This window comes from Zalophus californianus, chromosome 15 (assembly GCF_009762305.2).
Source record: "Zalophus californianus isolate mZalCal1 chromosome 15, mZalCal1.pri.v2, whole genome shotgun sequence".
NCBI classification, from domain to species: domain Eukaryota; kingdom Metazoa; phylum Chordata; class Mammalia; order Carnivora; family Otariidae; genus Zalophus; species Zalophus californianus.
In genome coordinates, this window is record NC_045609.1 from 57,836,206 (window position 1) to 57,851,576 (window position 15,371).

The following is a 15,371-nucleotide window of genomic DNA, read 5'->3' on the forward strand; positions in this document are numbered from 1 at the left end:
TCTAGATAACTCTTTTGTACTTTGGTTTTCTCAATTAACACAATATATTTTGGAATCCATTCCATATCAATTTATAGACTCACTCTCCCTCTCTCTGTCTTTTCTTCCCCCTGACAATTGTGTAGTACTACTCTATTGTGAGGATATTAACTATTCTTTTATGCTGTTTGCAATATTTTGCATTTACAAACTGTGCTGCAGAGACTAACCTGGTCATATACATTTTTGTATGTTGGAAATAAATGTTTGGGTAATTTCCTAAAAAGGGATGGTTGGGTCAGAAGTTTAAAAGCATGTGTAGTTTTCATAAATATTGCTAAATCCCCTTCTTTGGGGGTTGTATAAATTTGAATTCTCACCAGCAGTGTATGAGAGTGTTCATTTCCCCACAACCTTGTCATCACAAGTGTTGTTAATACTTCTTAATTTTTGCTGACCTTATAGGTAAGAAGTGGTATCTCCATATAGTTTTAATGTTTATTTCTTTTGTTTGTAGTAGGGTTGAACATCTTTTCATATGTATAAAAGTCATTTAAATACCTTTTTTATGTGAATTGTCTTGTATCTTTTTATTAATTTCTCTGTTAGGGTTTTTTTCTCCTTCAGTTTTTTTTTTTAAAGATTTTATTTATTTGAGAGAGAGATAGTGAGAGAGAGCACAAGTGGGCAGGAGAGGGAGAAGCGGGGTCCCTGCTCAGCAGGGTGCCCCATGTGGGGCTCAGTCCCAGGACCCTGAGATCAAGACCTGAGCTGAAGGCAGCTGCTTAACCGACTGAGCCACCCATGTGCCCCTCTCCCTCAGTTTTTAAGAGTTCTTTATTTTTAGGGATATTAGCTCTTTATAAGTCATATATGTTAAGATATTTTCTCCCAGTTTGTCAGTTGTCTTTTGACACACGTGCATGTGTGTGTGCACGTGTGTGTGTTTAGGCTTTCATTTTATCTAGTTCACTTTTTCAGTCTTTTGTTGCATCTGAATTTTGGGTTATAATTGGAGTACCTTTCCCTTTCCCCTGGGTGGGGAAGAATTTACATATTTTCTTCAGATATTTGTATCATTTTAGTTGTTTCATTCAGATCCCTGCTCCATTTAGAGTTTTTTTAAAATGAGTATTATACAAGTTTAATAATCTTTTTCCAAATGCTAATTCGTTGTCCTGGCATATTTTTTCTTTAAAAAGTATAATTTTGCCCCAGTGTGTTTTGAGGTGCCCCCTTTAGCATACATTAAGTTTCCATTGAGTTTATTTCTGGACTTTCTTTTGCACTGATCTATTTCTGTACCATTATCAACGCTTTTAATTATAGAGGCTTGATAATATATCGAGGGATAGCTTTTAACATTTTTAATATTTCAGTGGTTATTCTTATATCTTTATTCTCTTGAACTTTAGTAATCAGCTGTCTATCTCCATAAGAAAGTTTGCTCAAGTAAGATTTTTATTGGGATTATGTTAAATTCATAAGTTACTTGAAGGAGAACTGACATCTTTATGATGTTGAATTGTGTTGAGTCCATTTGTTAAATCTACTTGTGTGTCAGGAATGTTTCAAAATTTTTATATTGGTTTTATACACTTCTTGTTAAATTTTCCATTTTTAAAAAATGTTTGTAGGTCTTTATATCAATAGTTATAGAGCTACATTATTCTTTCTAATGACTGTATTTTTCTATAGTTGAGATGTACCATAATCTATTTAACCTTGCCCGTATGGGTGCACATTAAAATTTATAATTTCTCACTATTATAAAGAGTTCTGGAATAAGTCTTCTGATAGAAGTTCATTATCTGAAATTTGTTAAAATGCTTTATACATTAATAAAATGTGTGCCTCCACTATCAATGTGTGAATGTTATTCAGTCTCCATTTACCAAAACAGGACCTTATTGCTCTTTTTTTAAATCTTTGTCAGTTTGACAGACAAAAAAAGGTACATTTATTTTGCTTTCTCTGCTCACTGATGTGATTTATTTTTTCTTAGCTAGTTTATTTTTTATCCATCCAACCATCCATTCAGTATATTCTTATTGAGCATCCACCATGTGCCATCCTGTAAGTTAGAACTATAATGATGACTGGAAGTTAATCTTTTTGTGTTTTTCATCATTTGTATTGTTTTGTTTTTTATCTCTCTCTTTTTTTAATGGCAGTTAATAGGCACTTCTGCCCTCTCAGATTAGTTCTCATAGGGCTGAGAGTGAGAAAAGATGACATTTTTATTCTGTTTGGGTCATGAGCTTCCAAGAAGTATTTTTGTTATTTGTATTTATTTTCATTGCACATTCTATGGTAGGTAAATGACTGTGTTAAGCTCTTAGTATTCACAAAATGAGATAATGAAAGTTAACTGCATACACTAGTGTCAAAGAAGTGATAATTACATATTTTTATAAAAGTAACTTTTATTATTATTATTATTTTCCAGGTGAGGCTGCTCTTTATCAGAAGGAAAGCTCTGTGTCGTTTGCCTTCAGACACAATCTATCTGCGTGTTCTAAGGTTTTATTATTCAGAAAATAAATGTCATTTATTTGGTAAGTCAGTTAATTACGACTTTTGCATATATTATAGAAATATTTATTACTCTAAATATTTGCTTGCTTGCTTATATTTTGTTTCTTTAGTGTCATTTTATTTGTAACTCTCATGTAAAAAACAAGTTTAAGAGTGGCAATTACCTGAAGGACTAACGGTCTCTTAAAGATTTTCTTCTATTCACTGTTCTTAATTTTGGTGTTTGTGGTAAAGAGAAAAGGGGCTGGTTAAATATTAGCATTAGTTCTCACAGCTGGAATACTAGTTTTGCTCTTTTTAGTCTCTCTCCATCTAAGAATTGAGAATTGACATCCTTCCTGTCAAGCTCTAGAACTTCCGTCTCGTTCATACAGGGAGCAGTTCAGCCATCCCTGGTGGTCTAGTGGGTAGGATTCGGCGCTCTCTCATACAGGGAGCAGTAAAGAAGCTGTGTTATTGTAGAGGTTTGAAGAACTGATTCAGGAAGAGTAGATGGTCAATTATGTCTTCAGTAAGGCATAATGAAGCAGAATGAAAATGCTATCAAAGGAATTATAAATGAAAAATAATGAGGTATATAGTGAAACTGATTTTAGTTGTTTAATATTACTCTGTAGGTGTTTTTTTTTAATTAAGTTTTTTTCCAGGAAGATATAAGTTGATATGATCACTGTTTTTTAAGAGGTTATTCTTACCCACATCCTCATAATGATCTTTTTAGTCTATTCCAGGTTCTGATTCTTATGTGTCACCAGTGATAACTGGGAAGCTGATATGTAGGGTGAAGTCTTGAGTGGTATCAAGAGGGTTAGTCATAGCACATGTCAGAAGATAATCATACTTGGGTGCTGCTGAAGCATATGGCAAAAAATTGGAAACTAATGAAATGATACTGGTGACTTGCAGAACTTTCTATTAAATGGTTTTACGTAGCAATATATAATGAAGAGTAAATATTGACATTGAGAGCTGAGCTTAAAAGTATTCTCAAATAGAATCTAAGGATGAGGAGCCACAGCTATGGAAAAAACAGGGAAAGAAGATTCTCTTTTCATATCTTTTTTGGTAATCCCTTTGCTTTTGTTAGCATCAGAAAGCTGACTTCTGATGTTCTTAGAGTGTGTGTCTGCCTTGTGTGAGTAGAGGGTTTGGATTTCATTGTGCATGAGTCTGAAACGGCCCCGATCTGAGAGCATACCAAAGTGAGTTTTAATATTGGTTATTTAAAATCTCCTTGTACCTGTCTTATTAGGAGTATTATTTTTTTAAGAAGAAACTAATTTGCAACTGCTATAAAGAGTGACATTGTGTCCGGGAAAATGCTGTACTAACACACTGTGTTGTCCCACAAGAGTACTTCCCAAGTCCCTGAACGCAGTGCTGACAATCTGTGACGGCCTGTGAATGGTTGGGCAGCAGTTGGGGAAGAGCGCCAGCAGAGTGAGGTGGTTGTGTGTAAGTCATAGAGGAGGTGGGGAGGGCAGCAAATGAGAGGAGAGCAGAGCAACTTGGGTTCTGTGGGCAGTTTGAATGGAAGCTATTGTTAGCTCTGCTAAAATGACTGTGAAGTGAGCAGCCAGAGAGTGTGGGGGGCTTTTGGTGGAGCAGAAAAATCGAGTATTTCACTTTTCTTTTCAAAGTGTCATTGTTTCATTCTGTCTCCAAACTGTAAGGCTAAATGTTCTATTGATGAGAGTATGGATTGGATAGATTTAAAAATTTTGAAGACACTAGAAATACCACTTCATGCCAGGAAATGAGACTATAAAAATCAGGGTGATAGGGATGGGACTTATCTTTTCCAGGAATTATTGTAATGGTAGTAAGGCCAGTTAGCATATCTAGATCCGGAATGACTGGGCCTTTATCTCAGACAAATGTATATCCTGTTATTTATTTATATATTAGATTTTTTATACATTTACCTCCAACTGGTGGTGTTTTAGAAACATTTGGCCAGCTAGAGCAGTCTTCATCAGACATCAAGGCATGGGTTTCTGAGTATTTCTGGATTGTGGAATAGAATTTAATGTGGGGCAAGTTATGGTTCAGTATGGTTCAAGCTTTGGCTCTAGCTAGACTAGTGTCTTTAACTGTCTTCAAAATAACATTCTTTGACTTACTGCCTCTTCATATTGTTCACACTGTTCCTTCTCCTGGGAATGTCTACCTCTGATTCTCTTTCCCTAAACCAGCTTATAAAGGCCTCGCTCCACTTCCACCTACTTTATGACATCGTCAACCATTCCAGGCCCTTACTGATATTTCACTTTCTATGTTTTTATCATTTACTGCTTTTCTCTTTATTTGGCTATCATATATTACCTTAAAATTTTTTTTTTAGATTTTGTTTATTTATTTATTTGTCAGAGAAAGAGAAAGCATGCAAGTGAGCACAAGCAGGGGGAGCGGCAGGCAGAGGGAGAAGCAGGCTCCCTGCTGAGCAAGGAGCCCAATGCACGAGACTCAATCTTAGGACCCTGGGATCATGTCTTGAGCCAAAGGCAGATGCTCAACCGACTCAGCCACCCAGGTGTCCCAAAATTTTTTGAAAAAATTTTTTTACCTTCCCAATTAGGTGGGGACAACTTAAAGGGGAGGTTACATTATTCATGTGGTTCAAACCATGTTATATTATTGTAGTCTTACTTTACAATCTCCACTGTCCCAGCATAGATCTCAGTACAGTATCTGCACTTAGTAAATATTTGTTTTGACTTGGAGAAAATGCCATTACCTGTTGTTAGCTTTTCCAGTCTTTAACATATATCTTTCTTTTTGTATCATAAGAATAATAGATTAAAATGCAGTTTAAGTACCTGAGTTATGTTTGTTCAGTACACTGTACTTCTTGGAAAGTCTTCTGTAGTGCTCGATACAGGCCTCCTGATTTTTTAAAGGAGGATTGCTCTTAAGATACTATATTCTAAGGTAATTACAGTATTTGTTTTTCTTGAATCTCTAATTAGTAAACCTTTAATCTGCATGTAAAAGAAGCTCTTATTTGTTAATTTTCTAATGTTTTCTTTGCCTGCTTTGAAGTGCAACTTGCTTCTTTTGGTTTTTCAGATTCTTAACCAGCCACATTTGGCCTTCACACTTGCGAGCATAGCTACATGGAGGGAGGAGACAGAGTTGTGACTGTATCTCTAACAGAGGGATTCCACTCCCTTTGCAATTCTCTTACTGCTATTGCACTTCTTTTGTTTTGTTTTATTTTTAAAGCTCTTCTCTGCTATCTGTTGTTTTACCCCAGTTTTTCTTTTTTGGATTTATTTATTTTAGAGACAGAGGAGTGCCCATGAGCAGGGGAAGGACAGAGGGAGACAAGCAGACTCCCTGCTGAGTGGGAGCCCTAAATGGGGCTCAATCCCAGGATCCCGAGATATGACTTGAGCCAAAACCGGTCGTTTGATTTAGCCACCCAGGTGCCCTTACTCCAATTTTTGGAAGGCATGTATTCTAGTCGGCTACACTAGTTAAGTGCAGGGACTTTGGAATCGTAATCAATACTTGGAGGCTGTGTGATTTTAAGTAACTTAAGTTTCAAATTTCTCATCTGTAAAATTGAGATAATCATAGCTACCTCTTAGTTTGTAGTTGGGATCAAATGAGGTAATATATATAACAGCACAGATTAAGCCTACTGGCATCTACTTTCAAAATTTACTGTGTGGTTTATTAGATTTAGTTTGTGATTCCTAAAGGGAAAGAAAGATCAAGGTGAATGCATGTCAGGTTTGAGGTGCAGTCCTAAAGTCTTGTCCATTTCAACTGTCTTGTCAACTATAGGATATCAGTGAGTGAAACCCAGGATAGACCCAGGAGAGAAACTAATTTCTAATAAGTCTAGAAATACAGACCAACCTCCAGATGTCTAGTAAGGAAAGAAGTTTTAGGAGGGAGTTTTTCCTTTCTCTTTTCCCCAGGTATATATGCAGAGTAGGAAGCAGAATTTTCTTTCCACCTTTCTATTACATGTTATATTGCTGTTGTTCAGTTATATTAAAGTTTTGGTCTGACTGCCTTTTGAGGTGGTCAATAAAAGGTGCACTAACATTAAACTTCGAACAGTTAAGTTGGTGAACTATGGGGTTACCATGTCAGTGGAGTGTGAAAGAGACTAAGCTTCAGACTGTTTCCCAGCCTATAAAGCGTGAAATCAGTTGGTGCCGATGCATGGCGACTCTAGTCACTGGAGTGTAAAATAACTTGAGGACATGAATTGTGTTTCATTGTGAGAAAAAGCCTTTCATGCCATGGTTTGTTTATGTGTTTTGGTGCCCCTACGATCCTACTGGAATCATGTATCCTGTATATAGTTTCATTGTCTTGAAAATCAGATTTTCATGAAATATTTCTTCCAGTTATGCAAGCTGTATTCTTCTGCAACTGCATGTAGAGAGGCAAAGGCTGTAAATCTCCAACACAGACTAATAATAAAATACTGTAGCTATTATATCCTGTTTAAGATTGTATCTGAAAATACCATCTTCAGTAGGTATTTGATGTACATGTTTCTTCTGTTTTTAGACTCAGGTTTGAAAGTGCACTCTACATTCTGCTTTGAAGCTTCCTTCAGTCTAAGAATTGTGTTACCAGTTTCACTGGTTGCTGTTCCCACGTTCACATGTGCTTCTGGAGAAAGGGAAGTATGCAGAGAAGGACAATGTTTTCAAATGGTTGGGGGAGTTGGAGGAAGAAGTATAGAGATTATTCTTGTGGGGAATAGAAGAGAGGGAGTTCCTCTCCTGACACCTGGTGAGATTCTTCACCATATGGCTTTGAGGGTGAGGCAAGGTGAATGAGGAAGTTTCAGAGACAATAGTGAATTATTATTGTCAGCACTTTTAAGGCTGGAGGGTTATTGGAAATAGGCATGCCATGAAAGCATTCAAGAATGGTTCTTTCATTCTTATCCTCGGTTTTCGTGTTTTACTTCAGCGGTGTTTTAACTCTGGTTGTTTTTGTATTTATACAGAAGCAAATTGTGAATATTTATGAAATTAATACATTATTATAAGAAACCATCTTGCTGAATATCAAGCAGTGTATTTGTAGCAGTTAAATGCAGGGACTTTGAAATCCTAACTGGTGCTCAGAACTGTGTGATCTTGAATTACTTAAGCTTCAGGTTTCTCATTTGTAAAACTGGGATAATAAGAAGCACCTCATGGTATTATAGTTGGAATCAAATGAGATCTCTTATATATGTATTTATATATATATATATATATTTGTTTTTCTTGAATCACTAATTAGTAAACCCTCAATCTGCATAAAAGAGAAGCTTCATATTTGTTAATTTTCTAATGTTTTCTTTGCCTGCTTTGAAGTGAAACTTGCTTCTTTTGGTTTTTCAGTTTCTTACCAGCCACATTTGGCCTTCACACTTGCGAGCATAGCTACATGGAGGGAGGAGAGAGACAGAGTTGTGACTGTATCTCTAACAGAGGGATTCCACCCCCTTTGCAATTATATATATATAAAACACTTAGCATAGTCCCTGTCACATGGTAAATACTCATTAAATGGTAGTTGGTTATTTTTTCCTCTTTTTCTTCCTCTGTTACTACTCTTGGTACTACTCTACCACTTTTTCAGTTTTGCTTGTAGGGCCTAAACCTTAATGAAACAGAAAACATAATTAGAGTTCACAGCAGCAGATTTTGGGTGAAAAATATGTCGTTGTTCTCTTAGCCATGGCTTAATAGATCCTAACCAAATAGAAGCTCTGTAAAAAGACTTTTTTCATGAAAGGATTGTTATGTTGACTTAGTAAGATAGCCTTACAAATAAATATAAAAAATTATTTTAAAATGTATTTGGTTAATGCAAATAAAATAGCCTTTCTATGAACTTAGGGAGTTTACAGACATAAAATAAGAGTTCAGAGTATTGTCATTTCTTGTTACTCACTTAACACAAGCTGTTTTTTTCTGAGGAAGTGCCTTTTTAAAAATTCTTAGGAGAAATGTTTTGTCTGATGTTAAGAATAGTCGTAGTAGAGTTCCTGTCTAGTGTATGAGGCACTTTTTTGTGGGAATGGGATGGAAAAGTCTTCCTGATCATTTATACTAATGGAGATGAGCATTAGTGTGGGTAATATATTTGGTTTTGATCTGCATTATGTGATTCTTTTTGCAGCATAATTAACTCCCTGATTGACTTCTGTTCAGCTAGTATTTCTGGAGCACATACGGGGTGAAAACCTGGGTAAGGCAACTATGATGAGGATAAAACTACTAGTTTTAGTTGATATGAGACGTGGGTTTTGATCTCAGTTCCTACTCTTAGATGAATTCCTCAAGCACTTTTCCTCATCTTTAAAATGAGGAGGTGATACCACTTGGTTTTCAAAGATCTTTTTCATCTGGAAGCTTTTAAGATAGATATGGAGGTAGCTTGGCAGTTGGGAAATGCAGCAGTGACACATTTTGGCCACCAGAGTTTGAAGTCCATCAGTCAGCTTGTGCTATGTTTTAACAAGAAGGTAAGCCAGCATCCTTGGAAATGAGGAGGTCACGTTGCTTTTATATCCGTTTAGTTTAAATAAGTTATGGAGCTTCTTGCTTTTCTGATTCTACTTGGATTAAATCTATTTCTGCTTTTGTTATTTTCAACCTTCTAGATAGGACTGTGAGAAATATGTAAGAAGGGAGAAGAGTAGAGGTTTCTAGTTGTCAGGGATTCATTAAATTTTTTTTTATTAAAGATTTTTATTTATTTATTGAGAGAGAGAGAATGGTAGAGAGCATGAGAGAGAGGAAGGTCAGAGGGAGAAGCAGACTCCCTGCTGAGCAGGGAGCCCGACGCGGGACTCGATCCCGGGACTCCAGGATCACGACCTGAGCCGAAGGCAGTCGCTTAACCAACTGAGCCACCCAGGCGCCCGGGATTCATTAAATTTTGTTCTCCAAGATAGTGAGTGGCTCTCAGATGACCCATGGGCAACTTTGATGGGAGGCACAATAGTATGGGTGACCAAATTCAGTTATTTTTGGTCACCTTCTTCCCCCCAAATACACAGGCACACACACAAATGATACTCAACCCTAATTATCTCCATTGTCTTTGAAATCCCAAGGATGAAAATGAAATGTCTGAGAAATATAATAGAACGAGCACAGCACTTATAATTAAAACCTATGTTCCAGCCTTTCTTTGTCACTTAATATCTATTTAACCATGGACATCACAACCTCAGATCCTCAGTTTCCTTATTTGGAAAATAAAGATGTTGAATTCTGACCTATGCAATCCCTTTCAGTAGTGTAATTTAAGATTCTGTAAAAATTCTTTAATATTTATGTGAAGGGCAGTGATATTCTGGATACATTATAATTAAGTAGTATTTTATAAAAATAGTACATAATTTGTTTTTTGGGGGGGCAAGAAACAGGACTATAAGTGTTGTTAAGGCATTAACGTTAAAATATTAAAGTCAACTACATAAGAGCAAGAAGAACAGCACTCCACTGAGACATTTTTCTAACCCCACAAACAAATTCTCTAGACCGTAGGCTCAGGGTGCAACAAGTCAACCAAGAGGGGCCATACTAGGCAGGGACCAGGCCAAGCTGATTTGGGGTATAGCTGATAATGAAGCATTCATAGGGGAAGTCATTTGGGGATAAATTAGCTTGAAAAAAGAGGGCATCTATATCACAAAGGGAATCTATATCAAAAAGCTGGAGTCCGAATCCGTTTCTTCCAGCTACACAAGTGAAAATAACTTTGATACAGAGTCCAGTTATGAGAGTCTGAGTTGCTGTCTGAGAGCACTGGATAATGGATAATGTGGAAGGAACAAAGAGGGCATGGAGTCCAAATAGACAAGCTGAGTGTCTAGAAGGCGACAGAGCAAATGGATGCAGGGGCGTGCTTGTGAAAACGAGCAAGGATTAGTACTTAGATTCGATATTTACACAAGAGAGTAGAAGCCAGCCAGGCAGACTGGATAGAAACAGAATTTTGGGATTATCCTGACTTTAATTAAGCACCATCCTTGGTGTTGGTAGGCAGGGTCTGCTTGGTGTACCCAAGGCTCCACACATTTGAGGCTAGTGATTTTTATCTCTGACAAACCCTACATGGTTGTATGGTTCTGATGGCTTTACACTCCACCGGGTACACATATTCACAGATCTGTGCACTAACACTGCAGAGTTCATTTCACGGAACTGGCTAGTAAAAAATTTGGCAGGCAAGCTAGCTTTCTGAGTGCTCCTAGGAATGGAGCCCAGCTGTTCCCTTTGGGCTTTGAGCTGTTGGAATTCATTGGGATAGCAGCTAGAAAGAATGAAACTGTAACATTTTCAGCCTAGTTCATGACAGCAAAGCAGAGGTGTTAGAATTTCTGTTCTAGAGGTTTACACTGCAAGTAACTTAACCTGCTTGTGTGTCTTAATATTACTGGGCTTCTGACCGCTGAAATATGGCTTGGATCGATGGTGGTTTGGAGAAAGTAGAAAGAGGTCTATCCATCATTCAGAGGCTCCGTAGAAGCTGCCTGATAATGCTGCTTTCACCAAGCAGCCATCTGTCCATCCATCCATCAGTAGGATGAAATGAGATTTAGCGGAACAGGCAGCCGTAACTCTGAGACACTTTCTGACCAACAATTGCAGCCCTGGCCCGAGTCTGACCACAAAGCACAGCGCTGGGGATTGGCGGGATGTGGCAGCAAGTGCAGTCTCATTCCCGTCAGTGCAAGCAAGCATACTGAATGTGTTCAGTATGAGACCAGAGCACAGCCATACTTCCCATACAAAATTTTATAAACTTGGGGTGATCAGCAAACAGTAATGTTCCTTTAGCTCCATACTGTTTTACAAGTTGAACAGATCCTTTTGCTGGAGAGTTTTTTGTTTGGCTTGGAGAAGAAATAGAATTAAGACCTGATTTCCTTTTGCTGGAATCCCACCACAGTGTAGCCTTTAACCTGTATCTTATATTGGCAGAATGCTTTGTAAATGCAAATGAATCAGGATGATCACCTTTTTCTCCATTGAAAATACTGGGTACTTTTGGCAATTCCCAGTTTGTCATAGTATTGAGGGATAAGGCTAAATTAAATTTGAGGATAATTCAGTGATTTTATTTTGTACAAATTCTTTTTCCTATTAAATTGAAATTTGTACCTAGGTTGTTAGGTGGCAGAAATGGAATTTTCTTTCTCTTATTTCTCTCTACTTTATATTAGTGGTGTCAATATGAAGGAAAGAAAAGAAAATATGGATAGAAAAATGACTAAAAGACTAGAAGCTAGAAGCGGATTACTCCTAAAATGGATAATCAGGCTCTGAGTGATTGACTGTTAACTGTCATCTTCCTCCTTCCCTGCTTTTCCAGGGCCCTGAGCCGTCTAAAAGCCTCTTGGTCAGTACAGATCTCCTGGACTAACGATGGGGTTATGTTCTGATAAACCCATTGTAAGTTGAAAATATCATAAGTTCAAAGTATGTTTAATATACCTACCTTAGGGAACATCAGAGCTTAGCATGGCCTAATCTAAATGCTCTCATTTACATTAGCCTGTAGTTGAGCAAAATCATCCAACACAAAGCCTATTTTATAATAGAGTGTTGAATATCTATTGTATTGAGCACTGTACCGAAAGGGAAGAGGTGCAGGTTGGCTTTAAGTCTATCAGTTGTCTCTCCTTGTGATGATGGCGTGGCTGATGGGAAGCTGCAGCTCACTGCCGCTGACCAGCATCACCAGAAAGTATTGTACCGCATATTGCTTGCAAGCCCGGGAAGAAATGAAAGTTCGCAATTCAAAATATGGTTTCTGCTTAACACATATGCATTCCCACTGTTGTAAAGTTGTAGAATTGTTAAGTCAAACCATTGTAAGGCAGGGACAATGGGTATAGCTCTGTGCTCATGTTGCCTATCCTGGTACCTTTCCTACCCTGGCCAGCTTCCTTTGACTGTTTTCTTGCAGTGGTCACTTCAGACCTCAGCTCCTGCCCTTTGTTCTGAAGCCTTGCTTTTCATTTCAGATTGGGGGAGGGGTCGGGGGAGCCTAATGTACCGGAGATGCCTCGGAAATGAGAACCTTGGATGAATTCCTGGGCCTATTGATCCACCGGCAGTTTATGCATCCTGACATTCATAATCTCAGTAGGCTGCTGATGTTCCTGATTAATGGGCCCAGGGGCTGTCCATCCGTCACTTCACATTAATTACTGAAGAGGTGTTTTTCCAGTGATTTACCTGACAGTGGGCTGTGATAAATACCCCTAAGCAGAGTGGGCAGTGATTAATCATAGGGCCACACCCCTCCCCCCCCCCCACTTTCCTTTCCCCCTAACCACAGGCCAGCATTGGGACCTGACCAAAGAGTGCCCCCTCCCCGTAAACTATCTATCTCCATAATTGCTTGTGGATGCATATTTATTGGGGCAATGGACGTGGCAGATAGCATTCTAGAATTTTTGCCAAAGATGATGAAAAATAAATCTTCCCAGTAGGAAGAGTAACTAGTATGTTTTTACATGGGGCAGAAAAGTATGTATGAGCTGCCTTTATGTTGCTTTTAAGAAATCTGATAGAAGTATTGCCTACCTACTCTGCATGTGCTCAGCACTGTGGTAGTTGCTCTGTGAGCTTTAAAAGGAGGAGAAAGTATAGTTTTTGTTTTTGTGAAATTAAATTCTCCCTATTCGGGGAGAATCTGTGAACACATAGGAAAAATTAGAGAACATTTCAAGGCCCTAATATAATCTTGGCAGGATTGGGGTAGAATTCCAGGATTTCAGTTCTTGCTTTGGCCTTAGAAAATGAAATTTAGTAAAATATTTGAATATTAAGTATTTTCCATGTGTCTGGCATTCTGTTGAACCCTGGAACTATGAAGATGAATGTGAGATACAGCACAGACCTCGGGAAGCAAAGGCTAGTGCCCTTGGCTTCAGTTTCTCAAGCTTTAAAATAAGGTTTTCCAGGAAGTTAAATATTTTAAATTAATTTAAAATTAATTACTTTAAAATTTAAAGTGATTTAAAATTATTTTTTTTAAGTAGGTTCCACGCCCAGCGTGGAGCCCAACACAGGACTTGAACTCATGACCCTGACTAAGATCAAGACCTGACCTGAAATCAAGAGTTGGAGGCTTAACTGACTGAGCCACCCAGGCACCCCTAAATTTACTTTTATATTAACTTTCACATTAATGTTTTTTCTTGGGATATTTATTGAGTACTTGTTATGTTCCTGAAGATATAAGAAGCATGTGAGAAATAGTATTTGCTCTCAAAAAACTGTATTACAGAATATGAGGTGACATTCAGTGAAACATTTAAAGAAGCATATAAGTTTGTATGTAATGACATGAATACCGTAGATATGAATGCACATGAATTCACAGAAGGGTGAAATCAACGTGTCTTCAAACAGTTAAAGGAAAAAGCTGGATCTGAGATAAGTCTTTTGAAGGAATGGTGACTAGGAGGTGCGTTTAAACTGAGACAATTCAAGGAGAGCATTTCAGAAATTGGAGTGAACAGATCATGAGGCCATCTGATGCAGAATGGAGGATTTGTGTCTGAGAGTGATAGAAATATGATTGGAACAGTAGAGTGACACCAAATTTTGGAGAACCTTGAATCCTGGGTAAGATTATTCTATATCTTGTAGACTCTGGTGAGTCACTAAGGTTTTGAGCAAGGGATTATGAAAAGAAGGTGTGTTTTAGATAAAAGTATTATATATTGATGTACCTAAAGTTATTTGGAATTACCAGAGTATCTTAGAATATTCTCAGTGTCCTCTTCTCTGAGGTTGTTCAGAGTAAAACTATCCAGATTAAAAATATAGTTTGATATATCTCCCTGAGTGCAATGCAAAGATTGTGTGGTTTGGTTATATATAGAATAGATAATAGACTAGGTTTTACAATCTTTATTCATGCAAAATTGAGTGAGTCAGTGGGAGTTTTAAGTAATGACTGCAGAATTAAATTAGGAAAGACTATAGCCTCAAGTTTTAAGAAACAAATTGGTCTTTAGTCTTACTAATGTAACTTCATTAAGCTTGGGCTAATTACTCACTGGCTTCTTAAAGCCAAGAATCAGGAATTAAGAAGTCAGTGCGGTCACCTATATTTTGATAGGAATTTCTGGAGGATGTGATTTTTTTTCATTAAATTAATATATAATTTACATACAGTATAATTTACTTTTCTTAGAGTATATTGTGTCAGTTTTGACAAAAGCATGCAGTCCTGTAACTCCCACACAATTAAGATACAGAACAGTTCCATCAATCCAAAAAATTCCTCTGCCCCTTTGTAATCAACCCCTCATCTGAACTTGAGCTTCTGGAAGCTACTGATACATTTTCTTTCTGTTAAGTTTTGCTTTTTTCAGAATTTCTTATAAATGGAATTGTATTTCCCTAGTGATGTTGAGCATTTTGTGGTGTGCTTATTTGCCATCTTTATATCTTCTTTGGTAAAGTATTGTTCAAAATGTTGTTTGTTTTTGGATATTGAATTTTTAGAGGCCATTATGTATTCTGGATAAAGTTCTTTATCAGATACACATTTTGCAAATATTTTCTCCCAGTCTGTGATTTGTCTTTTCATTCTCTTAACAGTGTCTTTGAGAAACAGAAGTTCTTAATTTTGCTGAAGTCCACTTTATTGATTTAAACATTTTTTTCTTATTTTATGGATCATGCTTTTGGTGTTGTATCTAATAAATCTTTGCTTAACCCAAAGTCAAAAAGATTTCCTTCTATATTTTCTTCTAGTAATGGTATAGTTTTAGGTTTTATATTTAGGTCTGTGATTCATTTTGAGTTAGTTTTTGCATATGGTGTGAGGTATGGATAGAAATTATCTTC

The 15,371-nt window shown here is 37.2% G+C and overlaps 1 protein-coding gene across 6 annotated transcripts in view; it reads left to right on the top strand.

Moving 5' to 3' along the window:
* Window positions 1-15,371, top strand: part of R3HCC1L (R3H domain and coiled-coil containing 1 like) — a 96,593-nt gene that overhangs the window by 17,896 nt on the left and 63,326 nt on the right. For 5 of the 6 annotated variants that reach the window (XR_003520363.1, XR_003520364.1, XM_027596426.1 and 2 more), the window contains exon 2: window positions 2,429-2,537. The gene's annotated coding sequence lies outside the window, so the exon portion shown is untranslated. Of the gene's footprint in view, window positions 1-2,428; window positions 2,538-7,050; window positions 7,279-8,664; window positions 8,734-15,371 lie in introns of all 6 variants that reach the window. The other variant, XM_027596425.1, reaches the window with a different exon arrangement.